We start from the raw sequence: 14976 nt of genomic DNA, 5'->3' as shown, positions 1-14976 counted from the left end.
GGGGGGGTAATCAGAAGGGGGAATGAAAATGAGAGACTATGGACTATGAGAAACAAACTGGGGGCCTCAGAGGGGAGGTGGGTGGGGGAATGGGATAGACCGGTGATGGGTAGTAAGGAGGGCACGTATTGCATGGTGCGCTGGGTGTTATACGCAACTAATGAATCATCGAGCTTTACATCGGAAGCCAGGGATGTACTGTATGGTGACTAACATAATAAAAAATCATTAAAAAAAAAAGAATATTAAAAAAACTGAAAAAAAAAGAAATTGCTTGCTTTCAATAATAACTGGATAAAATAAAAAATTATCAAATACATAATACTTATAAATGTATACACAATGTGTGTACAGTTTCCTAAAGTAGAAGATGAAAAGTATACTGAAAATAAACAAGTGAGTACATACAGATTTGCAAAGCTAAGTAATTTCATACTGGCTTTAAGTCAAAGGGAATCTGCATTTCAGCAGAATGCTGAGCAAAGGACGAACACAAATCATAGTCACAAGGATGCAAGCAGGGTACTGGGAGGGGACAGGTAGATGAAAGATGGAAACCAATGTTACAATTTTTTATGGGCAACTTTTCTAGGGAAAAGCAACCTCTATGAAACTAGCTCTTAGTAATAGATGTTTCAGGGTACTGGGAAAAAGAAAAAAAATCTTATAGAAATAGAAATATAGCTAGGAAGCAGCCAAAGCTGAGAAAGGGTGTAAGACTTGAAGACCAGAAAATTAAATACATGTGCCTAAAATGAGCTTGGCAGACAAAATAAGCAGAATAAGCAAAAAAGCGGTATGATTAATAAACAACAGAGAGAAATTTCCTGAAGAACAGACCCCTACAATGGAGAGAGTCCAAGTTAACTGTTGGCAACAGAACCATTACTGACTCTGAGAAGCAGTGGAGTGAAATAATGCTGAAAGAAGGGCGAAATCATTCGACTGACCACCTACTATGTGCTAGACAAGAACACAAAATCCCTGCCCTTGATGAAGATGACATTTTAGGTCGGGGAAGAAACCATAAGCAATAAATATAATAAATAGATAAATCTAGTAATAAGCTATAAGGTTTTTTTAAAAAAGATTTATTTATTTTAGAGAGAGAGTGTGTGTGTGTGTGCATGCCTTAGTGGGGAGGGGGGCAAGGGAAGAGGGATAAATGGACTCCTTACTGAGCCTGGAGCCTGATACAGGGCTCAATCTCATGACCCTGAGATCATAACCTGAGCTGCAATCAAGAGTTGGATGCTTAAGCGGCTGAGCCACCCAGGCACCCCTATAAGATACGAAGTTTACTGGGGAAAAAAATAGAAAAGAATAAGGGGCATCATGAGCCCCCAAGAAATTGAGAAGGCAGGGTTTGGACTTTCTAGATAGGTCTCTTCGAGAAAGTATCTTTTGAGCAAAGACAAAAAAGGGTTAGTCATCAACATGGATATCCTGAGAAATTGTGTTCCAGGCAGGCCAGGGGTACCAGCAGTGCAAAGGCCCAACAATAGGAGTTTGCCTGGCATATTCAAGAAACAGCAAGGAGACAGAGGAAATGACATGCAATCACAACACCTTGAAGGTATTTTATAAAGCCTTCAGCTTTCTGTCCTGAATATGATAGTAAGCTATGAGAAGTTTTTCAGTTGAGGCAATAATATGATCTGATTTATATTTGAAAAGGATTGTTCTGGCTACTGTGTTAATTCTAAGGGTGGGAACCGAGGTGGAAACAGGCAGTCAGTTAGAACCACTGGAGCAATTTAAGTGAGAGGTGATGGTGGCTAGATGAAGGATGGTCCTGGTCCTAGTCACCATATATGATGAAGACAAATGGCTAAACGCTGGATATCTTTGAGCCAAAGGATTTCTGAATGTATTAAACATAGGATGTGAGAGGAAAAGAGGGGAAAGAGGGTGACTATAAAATTTTTAGCCTCACCAACCTGAAGGACCAAGTTGTCATCAACTGAGATCAGGAAGAACACAGCTATACTAAATTTTAGGGAGAAGATTAAAAAGGCTAGTTAAGTTTGAGGGGCCAAGTGGAATGCTAAGTAAAGTCTAGGCCAGAGATGTCAATGGGGTGTCAGTTGTGCAGAGATGACAATTAAATCCAAGTCACCAAGGGAGACCGGATAAAGAAAAGGAGACTAAGAATTGTATCCTGGGACAAGAGAAGGTACCAGCAAAGGGCACTATAGTTTTAGTGGAGTGGTAAGCACAAAAGCCTTACTGTAAGGGGTTTAAGAGGCAATGGGAAGATACTGGAAATAGCAGGTATAGGCTATAATAAGAAGCAGAGAAATACAGCTGGCTATAATGAGAAACCGAGAAATGAAGAGGTTGTTATCCTCTTCCTATCCATGGGGAAAGCTGGGTCAAGTGGAGTTTTACTTTTTTCTTGTTTTAGGGTAAGAGAAATAACAGCGTGTCTGTATGCAAATGGAATGAGTGAAACTGAATGATATAGGAGACGGTGGGAGGTGGGTGGAAAGGAAAGAATTTCTGGAGAAATGTCTTTGAGTAGGCAAGAAAAAAACAAATAGTGTAAAAATAAAGTAATGAGAGCACAGAGAATAAAGACCAGTAAAAGATTATCTCTAACATCAAGACAGAAGGCCAAGGGTGCAGATGCTGGTGGAAAGGCAGGTGTGGTAGTGGTGCTGGGCAAGTTCTCTTGTGAATACTTCAATGTTTCCATGAACTGGGAAGCAAGGGCTTCAACTGAGAAGACCCTAGATTATAGAAGATGTGCTAAATAGAGGATGACGAAAGGGGTTTTAAGTAGTCATCTAGAATGGGAGGTAAAAGTGAACTACAGAAATACAGTATAATTACAGGAAAGTATTAAGGACCCAGTAGATCATAAATTTAAAATGAGAACAGTCAAGGTGGTTGTGAGTTATTCTCCCACTTTATTCAGTTGCAGGGATGCCAGTATGGAGCAGGCAGAGCGTCTGATTTAACCATGGATGTAGTGATGGGCATCGGAGTATAACAGAGTGAGAGAAGGAAGAGGAACTGAGGGCGGAGGTAATGTGGAGTGGCTAAAGTGACTGGTCATGGGATTATAAACTAGACAAAGAGAGGAAAGAGGATGTCATGGATGTGGGAGGGAGTGAAGTGAGAGTGGAATCAATGAATTTGTGAACTCTGGGGTTAAAAAACAATTAAATATTAAGAAATTATTGTTAATTTTTTTCATGTTGACAGTAATATAATAATAACAAAAGTCTTATCTTTTAAATATATATATTAACATAGTTACAGATGAAATGATATGTTGCCTTGTATTTAGTTCACATTATAGTCAATGAAACAAAATTGGCAAAACGTGAGGGTTCTATATACTTACTACTTTTGGAAACTTCCACGGCACAAAGTTTAAAAAATAAATAAATAAAGCAATACCGGATACTAGCAAGTATGAGAGGGGAGTGACAGTCAGATGGGAATAGCTGAATTAGGTCCTAGAGGATCTGTAATTATAGGCTATGCTATTATCAAGGATATGACCAGGAGTCAGTGGCTGAGGTTTATGTAGGACAAGATCATGGGAGGCAAGGAACTGATCTTAGAAGCATCTCTTAATTGATAGCGGAGAGGGGAGTAGCACTGGAAAGAGTGATGGCGACCAAGAAACAAAAACTGTCAAGAAATGAGAGGGGATGGAAGACACATGGCAACGATAACCACAAAAATGTAATGGACATATCATGAATATGTTAGAAGATGAAGAAAGTCATGGATGATACGTAAACTTGTTTTTATTTACTCTAATGAGATGTTACAAGAAAATATTGGATCATATCCAAATTATATAAGTTGATGACATTCTTCAAACTACCTATGAAACATACTTGAATCAGATTTTTTGCAGGAAGAACAATTTCAACCATTCTAGTAGCTTCACATGGACCTTTTCTTATTTATGAATGGTATGAGGTGCCAGAAGGAAAAAGCGAGTGATAACAACCTCACCCATGTCTTGTGCATCTTTATAAAACTAAATAGGAGAAAATACCTTCAAGTCACATCAAAATTATTAATCAATCCATTTACTCTGAAAGAACAAGTGTTATCATGATGTAGGACATTGGAAAAAGGGAAAGAAAATGTCCATATTATAAACTTATTTTACATAATAACTTCTAAAAATTTATGTCTGGGGCAGTCTGACACTATTTTTTTTTAACTAGAGAGGAATTTTTTAAAATAAGGAAACATTGTTATACAACATGGTATTGTTTAAGAAATTAATCAGCACATTTAAAGAATTTATCTTTTATTTGCTGGAGTTTCATGTAATAAATTAATTAAGACTTTGGAAATAAACAAAGCACATTACCAGGATAAATAAAGGTTTCTGTTTGCAAAAAAGTAATTGAAGCCAGCCAGCCACTGGATGATTCTAGCATGCTAAATGTATAACAAATTACAGTCTCTCTTGCATGACAGATAATACACTGGATCAGGATCCAAGAGACTAGATAACACATCTTACACAAGCTTATCTGATGTCAACCGAGTCAGGTAGCTTATCAGGACTTCTGGTTTCCTGCATCCTCACAAGATGGAAAATTATATAAAGTCTACAGAAAATTTCAGCAGTGCCAAGAAAGGCAAATAAAATGCAGCTTTTCCTTTTTTTTCTTATGGTGGGTTATATTCCTGGAAAAGAATAATAATTACTAAGGAGGTACACCAACCTGATCTGAAAGTCTTACATTCCCAAGGAGTTAACTAAATCACACTGTGTGTAGAAATGACCACAATGACTATCCATAATAAAAGAAAAACTATATACCTGATTAGCATAAGGCTTCTCAAAAGGGACATCAGTTGATTTTATAAGTCAATAAAGAAACCAGTCACATGAAATGGTATTCATTAAACTACCATGATGTTATACACTGTTTAAATTCCTATTTTGCATCTTCATTAATTCCTATTTCATTCTTGTTTTGTAAATTGAAAAAGTAAGCAAATAAATGCATTCATCAGCCAACATGAGACTTAGAAAATCTTTAGAAAGATATCCTGGGTCATTTTTAAGATTTGCATGAAATCTCCCATCTTTTAGTAGTTTCAGAGAACCTGAAGCAAATTCTCCCAAAGTGATCCAGACACTGCAGGTCATACTAAATTAAAACAATGTGAATACTGACAATGAATTCCTCATAAGCTCATAATCATGACACAATTTAAGGCCATTCAGGAGATTATATAATCAGTTAAGTAATAAATATACTGTAATCATAGCTGAGAGAAAGAAAAAAAATGCGCTCTAGGTGCATGGTTATTAGGGATGGGTCCACAGCAGAAGGAGGCAGACTAACAGAGCTTCGTGGATAAACCTTAAGTAATGAGTAAAGATTTTTAGCTATCCCAGCTGGAGGACCAGCATTGCAAAGACAGAGGCAAAGATTAGAATGAGGATGATAGTAATATTTTTAAAAATGTTTATTGAATTAACCTCAAGTTAAACACAAAGGTCATTCCTTATGAATGTGGAATAGACTCAGGAGTTATACAGGTTATGAAAGATCTTGACAATCTGACACTTTTGGATTTTATTTGGAGTGCAATATAAGTCCTGAAAAATTAATATCTGGTCAAAATAGTGTCCTGAGAAAATGAGTCTGATAGCAATATTCATACTGAAAATATCCAATGAGTGTTACTGACCAAAGATTATGAAGCCCCTTTATTCTTACTGTAATGTTTGTATTTATAAATGCATTAAAATACCCCCCCCCCAAAAAGTGAGGTAGAAACCAGTGATAAAATGAAAAGAACTGAAAACTGAAGACAGATCTGACAGGAAATGTTTATTGCAATGTTAATATTCAATATCTGTATTGCCTTAGAAACATGCTTCACAATCTTCAGAATTTTAATTTTGAGGCCTATCTTATTTTTCTCATTGTAATCCATTAGGAAAGAAAGCCATTAGCAATATGCTTTTATATGACCTAGATACTTCATGAAATGTAAGTATACCTTAGGTTAATGTTCTGTAGTCACAGAACTGTCATTATCATCCTCAAAATTGAAAAACTGAATATTATACCTTTTATGCTTCAAAATACTAAGCGCCATTTGAAAGGGTTCGGACTTCCCTGGTAATTGCCTGCATAGATACAGGAGGACTTATTTTTTCCAACAGAAGAAAAGCTAATAAGGAGTTCAAATTTTAAAAAAAAATAAATTAATGGAGTTCTATAATAACTATATTTTTAATAAAATTCAACATAGCTAGAAGACTTCAAATTGAGTAACAGAAATCAAGGGAAATGATCACTTAGGGAATATTTATTTTTGAGCCTGTAAAATCTGTCAAAAGCAATGAGATAAGTGGATTTCAGAAAAAAAGAGAGGCTGATGTTAAGAATAAGTGCTTTTGGCCCTTATCCTTCTGCAGCCTAAGGAAAGTGTTCATTTTGTATAAAATGTTATATACAATATATTGTGTGTGCTATACTATTGCTTAGGATGACAGCTTTACATTATGAATACCTTAATTTTTGTAGACATTTAACTACCTGTACTAATAGTTGTTACCAATATATCATTTGCTTGGTCTATCACAAGTGACCTTGGGGAAGCTGCTGAAACAATTCTGAGTCTCACTGAGCTCTGTTATACATTAAATAAACCATTTTATCAAGTTCTAAAATTCTATGTTTCAAGAACTGTTGACTTACTCAACATCTGGGGGAATGTTTGGGCTCTATTATGGCTGCGACATAAATTTGTCAAATTATTATGTACGTTTGACAACTCAGAAGAGAAACTGCATAAATTATTTCCTGCATCTTTTACGTTTTACTATGTTACTGAAGGTACTTATACACCACTGTTATGGACTGAATGCTTGTGTCCTTTCAAAATTCGTTTGTTGAAATCCTAACCCCCAAGGTGATGGTGTTTGGAGGTGGAGACTCTGGGAAGTAATTAGGTCATGAGGGCAGAGCCCTCATGAATAAGGAATAGTGACTTTATAAAAAAGACCCCAGAGAGCTCTCCTGTACCTTCCGCCATGTCAGGACAGTGAGAAAAGACGGCTGTCTATAAAGCAGGAAGGAAATCCCCACCAGACAGTGAATCTGCCGGCATCCTGATCTTGGACTCCAGAACTGTGAGAAATAGGTGTTTGCTATTTAAGCTACCAAGCTACCCAGTCTGTGATATTTTTGTTACAATACCCCGAACAGACTAAGACAACTACAAAAATGGATTGTGTTTTTATCTTTATAATTTAATCAAAGCCTTCTATCAGCTCTGCACAAGTCAGATCTTTGCTTTTTATCAGATGTCCGTATGTATGCATGTATATATTTACTTATTCTTAAGATTTTATTTGTCAGAGAGAGAGAGAGAGAGCACACAAGCAGGGGGAGCAGCAGGTAGAGGGAGAAGCAGACTCCCCGCTGAGCAGAGAGCCCGATGTGGGACTCGATCCCAGGACCCTGGGACCGTGACCTGAGCCAAAACCAAGAGTCAGACACTTAACCATATGTGTCACCCAGGTGCCCCTCTTTGCTTTTAAAAACAGCTTTTACCCTAATACTGCAAGAAATCAGAAAGAAGGAAAGAATTGGGAGTAGGCCTAAAAGCCTGAAAGCAACTGCAAAGAGGAGCCATACGCCTTCCACTGATCTCATAGTTCAGTACTTGTCCTAAAGTGACTTTTCCTGAAATGTGGCCTGGCAAGGGTCTTCTAGCATGAGCCCCCAAAGCTGAGGTGCCGAAGGATCTAGGTAGCACAGTCAGCAGTGGGGAAAAATGAGCCCAGGACATTGCAGTGTCTGTGATCACAGCAACAGTGCACCTGCCAGCCGAAGCAGGAGCTCTGCCAGGAACGACCCGGAGAGCCTGAGGAGAGGAGGCAGCACCAAAGCCAATTCTGTCCAACCAGCAACAGTTACAGTCCCATGGACTTTGTGCAAAGCCCAACTCTGTGTGTCTAAAGGATGCTCTTTAACATAAAGATCTGTGCTCTGTTGTCATAGCACTAGAAATGCTAGTTTATTTTGCTGCTAGGGAGCAATCAAGAGTCACATTTTAGTCAAATTTTGGAAACATTTGCCAAAAATAGAAGGAAACAGTTAAATCTATGTATTTATTTAAAAGTAATAACAGACCTTAGTAGGAAACTATGAAGCATTCACAATTTCTAAAAGACAGTACATGCTATATATATATATATATATATATTACCTTAATACTTTAAGGCATAGAAGTATACGGTAGTATAGATATATAGTAGTGTTACCTCCCTAAGGATGAATTAAAATGTAATATTTATATGTGGCTTTTTAAAAAAATTTCATTCTTAACTTTTATTATCAGAATTGTCAAACATACAGAAAAGTTGAAAGACTAGCAGAATGAATATCCACACTGACACCAATATTTAAGAAGTGTTAAAATGTTGTCGTGTTTAATTCTGCGTAAATGTATTAAGAGATTTGGGATCAACATTCAGAATAAAAATTGAGATAAATTTGATTATGCTGTAATTTTTACCCAGGGTGCGGGAGAAGGCTTGGGATGGATACATAAGGCACCCGACTAGAACAGAAGATTCACTTGAGACCAACAGCCATTCATTAATAGTAATAAACATTTCTCTGAATTTTTTAGTAGCCTGCTATTAACCTTTCAATTTTACACTAAAATTGTATGTGTAATTGGTTATTTGCACTGATGATGCTTAAAAGAAAACATTATGGGGAAAATGAGCTTATTAATTATTATTTTAAATCATTAATTTAAACCAAGCAGAACTACTCAAAAATCTGACCAAAGAGGTAAAACTATGGCAAAGGGTATATTATTATTTTATATATATATTTTTTGGCTTTTTAATTTTCACCAATCATGAGTATTAGCATGGCAGTAAAAGGAGAAATAATTTTTTAAAAATACTTTAAGAGGAAGCCACTGGGAAAGAAATGATTAGGAGTGGAAAATTCTTTAAAAATCATTTTATAGTTTTATAAAAACTGTAATTTTCAGTAAAACCTCTGTTTAGACTAAACCATATTTAATTGTTTGGAGTAAGTGTGCTGTAATTATTGGGTTAGTCAGATCTTTCCATAATTAACTCCACAAAACTTGAATATATTTACATTGTTACCTAGCCCCCAAGGTAAGTATACCTGAAATAGATCAGGTGTTTAGTTAATTTTTGTTGGGATGCAGTGGCTACATGGCGCCTGCTCTCAAGGAGCACAGAATTTTGTAAGAGATTCATCTGTAGAACTATAAATCAATGTGATACTTAACATAATAAAATAACGACCAAACTACAGTAAGGGAAAAATTTCTTCCAACTAAGAGCTGTATGTCGTCAGTACTTGCAGCCTAGCTGAGTGAAGTATATCTTCAGATCTTGTTAAATAAGGGAATCAGACTACCTTCTAAGAATAAATGTCATTGAAGAGTGGATCAAAGCACTCGTACAAAGAGTCCCTTAGCAGAGAGAGTGAGGTCTGCACAACAGGACTATAGCCAATGAATCTGCATGAATGACAGTAACATAAATACATGTAGATGCTTCAACAGAAGAATATGGCGGCTGGTTAATTGTAGAAACAGAATCACAGAGACAAATACTGCCCATGTTCATTTAAGTACTGTCCAGAGGGACAGGTGGGTGACCAAAGGCATGAACTTGACCTTTCTGTAATATTGAGCAAGTAGACTTGGTTTCGTAACAGCATCTGAGCCAGACACATTTTTTTTTTTTTAAAGATTTTATTTATTTATTTTACAGAGATAGAGACAGCCAGCGAGAGAGGGAACACAAGCAGGGGGAGTGGGAGAGGAAGAAGCAGGCTCATAGCAGAGGAGTCTGACGTGGGGCTCGATCCCACAACGCCGGGATCACGCCCCGAGCCGAAGGCAGACGCCCAACCGCTGCGCCACCCAGGCGCCCCCAGACACATTTTAAACCTCATGTAACAAGTTCCTCTTATTCTAATTTTGTGGCCTTCAAGTATACTGGGGTTTACTATGTGTATTGCCAACAGGGAGGGAATGAGACAGCTAGATAACCAATCTGTCGGGACCACCAGCCTTTACAACGTGCCCTGTTAGAATGGCATTCTGATGTCAGACATCAGTGTTCATAACTGAGTCAAAATAGGTTTACTTTGAAGAAATGGATGAGGCTTTTAAGTCTAAGGTCCAGAATTTATATCTTGGTAAGTTGACTAAAGTTAACTTTTTTTTTATCTCAGACTTGGGAGATCTTTTTACTCTGAAACATAATCATCCATGGGCTTGAAATATCTCGTCTGTGAATTTCTGCAATATAAAGGGGTGTCTGTCATGAAGAAAGGAGTGAAGGCACTGAAGTCAGAAAGAGAAGAAAGAGTGGAGACCCAAGAGTGTTAGGAACATTGCAGAATAGTGCCTGAAGAGGTCAAAGTGTTTGGGTAATAGCAGCTGAATCATAAGGGAAGCTCAGAGGCACAGAAGCACTAGAGTGGGAACAGCTAGCGATCCAGTTTTGCTGAGACATGAAAATCTGCTGAGCAGGAGTTAGCCATAAGGCTAGAAAGACTAGAGTGGTCAATTTGGCCCAGATTGGAGGGGAAAGTCCTTGAATGCCAGTCTAATCAGATTCCATAAGGCACAATGGGGAAACATTTAAAGCTTTAGAGTCAAAGAATGATGTGATCAAAACAATACTTGAGAAGAGTAATATGTTGGTATATATGGGATGAATTAGAAATTGGAACATCTATCAGCAGTAGAGGAGTTAGGAGGTTTCAATCCTAATGCAGCATAAATGTATAGGATCCCCGTGTGGATAGTGGTAGCAGAAATAAAAAGAAGGGATGGAGGTAAATTTGCAAAGGATGTTTTGAGAACACTCAACGGCTGAGTGCTTGAGGAACACAACACAGAGCAGCTAGCCTGGGATCATTAGGGATAAGAGATCCAAATTAAATGGATAATTATAGCACCATTATAAGAAAACTTAAAATTCAAAAGTAATATTTCACTTTTCTATGTAAGGAAAGCCAAAACAATGTGATAAGCAATGTGATAAAAACGTTGTAGTCTTTGATTTTTCTATCTACCTATCCATCTATCTTCCATCCATAAAATCATCTATCCATCCACCCACGCACCCATCCATGCATCCTCCTTCTTCTTTTTTAACCACTGAAACCTTAGCATTTTTAAGCATATAGGCAAAGCTGGGTGGACACCAAAGAATAAAATGGGAAAGAGGTAATTAGGTTGGTGGCATAAGATCTCAGTGGTGTTAGAATGGCAAGGGGTGAGCACAGAAATTAAGTCTGTCTTTGAATTAGGTTACACAAAAGTGCTAAGACGTCAGGGAAGAAGAGAACTGGTGGTAACTGAAAGAAATACCACACACTTCATGGTTGGAGTTAAAGTGTTCCTCTGGGTGTGTGGTCAGTAAGAGCTCAGATTGTGGGCTTGCATGGGAATGAAAAAGAGCTGCTCTCTGAAATACAGTAAAAAGTTAGGGGGAAATTGAAAGAATTTGCGGTGTAAAGTGAGAGACCAATTGGGATAAAAAAATGTGAGCCTGTCATTGACATTTTAGCAAGTTTCTGAGAAATTTTACAGCAATGTTCAACAACTATCAAAGACATTTATGTAATGAATAGGGAAATTTTAATACTGACTGGATATTTAATAATATTAAATTTTTTAGGTTTGATAATGTTTTTCTAAAGCTCTTATTTTTTAGAGAATGAAACTGAAACGATTACAGATGAAATGAAATGATCTATGTCATTTTCTTTAATTCAGCAGCAATGGGGAATATGGAGGAAGCAAAACTGACTACAAGTTGGTAATTACTTGTGAAATGAGTGGTGGGTGCATGAGGGTTCATGATATTATTTTCTCTTTTATGTATGTTTGAAAACTTCCCTAACAAGTAATCAAGAAACTAGACTTTGACTCAACCCATCTTATTACTTATCTTTTCTTTCCCTATTTTTATCTTAACTCATATGTCATCCACGCTAAATTTTCCATTTATTTTTGTACTCCTTCTTCCTAAGTCACTTTTCGAGGTTTCCTATTCTACAAATGTCTGTCCTTACATATCTATTTGAATCTGGGATCAGCCACTTTCTAACTGGGTGAAATCGAGAAAGGGAAAATTAATCTCTCTAAGCCTCAAATTTCCCATCTAGAAAATCAAGTAAATAACTCCTATCCTGTAGGATTGTTAGAGAAATTAAGATGACATGTATCAAGCTGCTGATAAGTGGCCTGTGATAAAGAATAATAAGCATTATAAGCACATGGCAAAGGATCATTAAATAGTTGCTATTAAAAAAATATTGATAACAGAGCTTGAAGAATAGACATTTTGTTATATTTGAGCAGAACTTTATAGTCCCTAATTTAACGAGAAGACGAGTGAAGTGTTTCACATTTCTCACTTCATTATTCTCTTCATTTATAATGCTGGTCTTAAAGAAATACTCCTGAATCATTAAAAGAAAAACTACCACAAAACAGAACAAAACTTTCTATTCCTGCTTTAAGAGGCTGCATTCTTTACTTGGGCAATAATTGTTCCACTTTAATGCCAACCATAAATAATTAATTAACATGACATTAAAAAAAAAAAAAACCAACCAAACACACTGCATGGCAAAAATACCACAAATCCTATTTATTCTAGTAATTTCTATTTGAATAAGGAACTTAAATATCAAGGAGTTACATTAAAGTCATGAAATAATTGCAGCAGTTTTTGTATTTAATTCAATTCATTACCATGTCTTTACCTTACAGTCAAATCATATGTACTTAATCCCCTGCTTATTTAAAACTCTGACTTCTCCTCTTTTCTCTCTTGGGTAATTTTCACACTACTAACTTCTGTGAGTTGTGTATTATTTTTTCACTTTGGTGCTGGAAAGTTGCAAGGCAGCATTCCTTTGGTAGAGGGAGCAGTATTTCTAAAAGCTAGGAGATATGGACAATAATTTTCAGGAGACCATCAAGCTAAATTGAAAAACTTTAACCACATTACTTAGACTATTTCCTGAATAATCCCTCTCCCACACACTTCAGGTTTCTTAAGCATTTAGAACACCCAATGGCAGTCATTCTATGCAGATAAACGATATACAGACACAAAACAGTAAATGTTTTTCAGTGGGGCTCTAATAAGAAGACACAGATTTTATATCTTATTAGCAACAATTTTATTTTCAAGTTTTCAATAATATTATTAAAATCCTATTGTGAAAATCTTCATTTTCTCTTCTAAGAAAATGATAAAATATAATTTGTTTGCTTTCCTAAAGTAAGTTCATAGCAAGGGATGGGTCAGATGTCTATGTAAAGTCTGTTTCTATTTATTACATATTTTACATCTGAAAGTTGAGGTTTTATCAAAATGAGACTGCCATCAAGAGCTGAAATAATCACATTTATTCCAACCATTTCCATTACATTAAACCCAATTGTTTCATCTATAAAATTAAGAAAGTTCCATGTCCTCGTTTATCACCCTTGATTAACAATTCTACATAAATACGTCATTTGAAAAATAAAATGTGTTCCATATAATATAACCTTAAGCATCCAGTCAAGCTGTAAATATAGGCAAAATGGAAGTTAATGATTAAAGAGGAATAGAATGAGATGAGGACAAAGAGAAGAAAAAACTATACAAAAATTCTCTTGGAAAAATATGTTAAATTTGTACTTCCATTACAACAAAATAAGACTGGAGTTTCAATTTGGGCAAGTAAAATATTTTTTTAAAAATTTAAATATGCCTATAATTTAGGTTTCTTGAGACTTCATTTTTGGAAATAGATCAAATGGCAAAAGAAATTTATACCAGATAGGCATTAAAACATTCAGATAATCACAGAAGAAAAAATTATCCAAATGATTAAAATGTGGAGCAACTCAATAAGAAATCCAACATTAGGCTTTTATTGCTGAGCTAATCATATGCAGCAGTAAGACTGCCAACTGATAAGAGGTCCAAAGTAATCTGTCCTGAGAGGAGTGTAGGAAAGGGTTATGCAAATTACTCTTGGGAATTTAAATAACTGATAGAATGCAGCATTTTAAATAACATATATAGTTTTAAGTTAAATTAAAATTCATGAGCATCTAGAAGTCTCCCAACCCTACTTCAGATATCCAGTTAAAAGATCATCTCACTGGGGCCCCTGGGTGGCTCAGTAGTTAAGCATCTGCTTTCGGCTCAGGGCGTGATCCCAGGGTTCTGGGATGGAGTCCCACACTGGGCTCCAGCCCCACACTGGGCTCCCTGTTCTGCTGGGAGCCTGCTTCTTCCTTTCCCACTCCCCCTGCTTGTGTTCCCTCTCTCACTGGTGCGCTCTGTCAAATAAATAAATAAAATCTTAAAAAAAAAAAAAAGATCTCACTGTTTTTTTTAGACTTAATGTTAGATTTGCCCTTTTTTACACTGAACTCAAATTTTCTAAGTAAAATTTAGGGGCATTTCTTTCAATTCTAGCATCTGGGCCAGAAAGTAAACAAACAAACAGTTAGCAACATTCTTACAATATCAAAGTTATAAAACATTGGTCTATTATAGAAATACACAGTTTGTCTATTTCTCTCCACCCCCAGAGTAAAAATTACAAAACCAAACAAGCAAACCCAGACTAAGTAAAGAAAAACAGCAATATTTTCATAGTTATGCCAGGGACAATGGCATCTCCCTTTCATACTGGAGTATGCACATTTTCTACAAAACAGAGATTCTATTATTTACATAATGCCACACATTGGTCATTACAGAATATTCTCCTACTATACAAACTGTCATAAAATCACATGTTCAGAAAACATAGCTCTCCAAAGCAGTGTGAAGAATACAGTCTGGACAGAGAAAGACCAATTAGAATTCTGCTGCAAAAGTCCAGGACCCTAATTGGAAAAGGGGAGTCTATCTTTCAGAGTTCTGGCAGGAAA

At 36.4% G+C, this 14976-nt stretch overlaps 1 protein-coding gene across 6 annotated transcripts in view; it reads right to left on the bottom strand.

Moving 5' to 3' along the window:
* The window catches only part of FAM83B (family with sequence similarity 83 member B), an 81076-nt gene that overhangs the window by 13104 nt on the left and 52996 nt on the right, over window positions 1-14976 (bottom strand). The gene's annotated exons all lie outside the window — the stretch shown is intronic.

The sequence above is a fragment of the Ailuropoda melanoleuca genome, chromosome 19 (genome assembly GCF_002007445.2).
Source record: "Ailuropoda melanoleuca isolate Jingjing chromosome 19, ASM200744v2, whole genome shotgun sequence".
Lineage (NCBI taxonomy): Eukaryota > Metazoa > Chordata > Mammalia > Carnivora > Ursidae > Ailuropoda > Ailuropoda melanoleuca.
The sequence above is the reverse complement of the archived record's forward strand: the minus strand, read 5'-3'. Positions and strand labels throughout refer to the sequence as shown.